Consider the following 2,089-nt stretch of genomic DNA (forward strand, 5'->3'; position numbering starts at 1 on the left):
CCCACTTCCTCCCCCAAAGTTTCCTGCTACTGTCAATCCTTTTCTTATAGTATTACAGTAGTTGTTCAAAGTCCACTTATGAAGTGAGAATATGTGGTACTCAGTTTCTTGTTTCTGTGAGAGATCACTCAGTATTATAAACTCTAATTCCATCCAGGTTGCTGTGAAGTTCATGATTTTGTTCTTCTTTATGGCTGCATAATATTCTATTGTATATATGTACAACATTTTAAAAAATCCAGTCTTCTTTTGATGGGCAGCATGGTTGGTTCCATGTTCTTGCTATTGTGAACAATACTACAATAAACATTTGTGCAGGTATCTTTTTTATAGAGTGATTTGAGTTCTTCTGGGTATATTGTCAGCAGGGGGATTGCAGGATCATATGGAAGGTCAATTTTTAGAACCTTTAGGAATTGCCACACTGATTTCCACAGAGGCTGTACTAGTTTGCACTCTCACCAACAGTGTGGAAGTGTTCTCTTTTTGCCACATCCTCTCCAGCATCTGTTACTTTTTGAGTTACTGATGATGGCCATTCTGACTGGAGTTAGATAGTATCTCAGTGTAGTTTTAATTTGCATCTCCTTGATGACTAGTAAGGCTGAACATTTTTTCATGTATCTGTTGGCTGCTCATATGTCTTCTTTTGAGAACTGTCTATTCATATCTTTTGCCCACTTTGTAACAGGGCTTTTTGGTTTTTTTCTTTTCAGCAAGTTAGAGTTCCTTGTAGATCCTTGATGTTAGGCCTTTGTCAGACATGGAGTTGGTAAATGTTTTTTCGCAGTCTGTGGGCTATCTCCCTGCTCTCTTGATGGTTTCTTTGACTTTGCAGAAGTTTGTCAATTTAATGAGGTCTCACTTGTCTATCTTATTTCTTATGGCCTGGGCACTTTGGGTTTTGATCAGGAATTGGTTGCCAGTTCCAACTTCCATAAGAGTGTCTCCCACATTTTCTAAGGTTCTTACAGTTTGAGGCTTTACATTTAGGTCTCTGATCCATTTAGAGTTAATTTTTGTGTACGGCGATAGGTAGGGGTCCTGTTTCAATCTTCTGCATATGGTCAACCAGTTTTCCCAGCACCGCTTACTAAATAAGTTCTCCTCTCCCCAGTAATGGATGGTGGAGGCTTTGTCAAAGATGAGTTGGTTGAGAAATTGAGATTTTGCTTCTGGAATCTCAATTCTAGTCCATTGGTCTCTATGCCTGTTCTTGTACTGATGCTAGGCTGTTTTGATTGTTGTAGCTTTATAATAAAGTTTAAAGTCTGGGAGTGTGATACCTCCGGCATTGTTTTTTTTTTGCTGGGGATTGTTTTGACTGTTCTTGGTTGTTTATGTTTTCACATGAATTCCTGTATTGTTTTTTGTAGATCTTAGAAAATGGGTATTGCGTTAAATCTGTAGATTGCCTTAGATAAAATGTACATCTTAACAATGTTGATTCTTCCAATCCATGAGCATAGAATATTTTTCCACTTGTTTGTGTCATCTTTGATTTCATTAAGCAGTGTTTTGTAGTTTTCATTGTAAAGGTCTTTCACGTTTCTGGTTAGGAAGATGCCAAGGTATTTCATTTTTTGTGGTTATTGTGAATGGAATTGTGCTTTTTAATTTGGGTTTCTTTTTGTTTATTATTGGTTTATAGAAATGTGATTGTCTTTTGCACATTTATTTTATACCTTGAGATTTTGCCAAAGTCCTTTATCAGTACAAGGAGGTTTTTGGCAGATTCTCTTGGGTTTTCAAAGTATACAATCATGTTGTTGGCAAAGAGAGATAACTTGACTTCCTCTTTTCCTATTTGGATACCCCTGATTGCCTTCTCTTCTCTGATTGCTCTAGCTAGGACTTCCAAAACTATGCTGAACAATAGGGTTTAGAGTGGGCATCCTTGTCTTGTTCAAGTTTTCAGAGGAAATTATTTCAGTTTTTGTCTGTTTAGCAGTATGCTGGCTGTGGGTTTCTCATATATGGCTCTTACTATTCTGAGGTATGTTCTACTTATGCCTTGATGTTTGAGGGTTTTTATCAAGAAGGGGTACTGGATTTTATCAAAAGCTTTTTCTGCATCTAATGATATAAT

Source organism: Carlito syrichta, unplaced genomic scaffold (genome assembly GCF_000164805.1).
Source record: "Carlito syrichta isolate Samal-C Ts95f unplaced genomic scaffold, Tarsius_syrichta-2.0.1 Scaffold258666, whole genome shotgun sequence".
Lineage (NCBI taxonomy): Eukaryota > Metazoa > Chordata > Mammalia > Primates > Tarsiidae > Carlito > Carlito syrichta.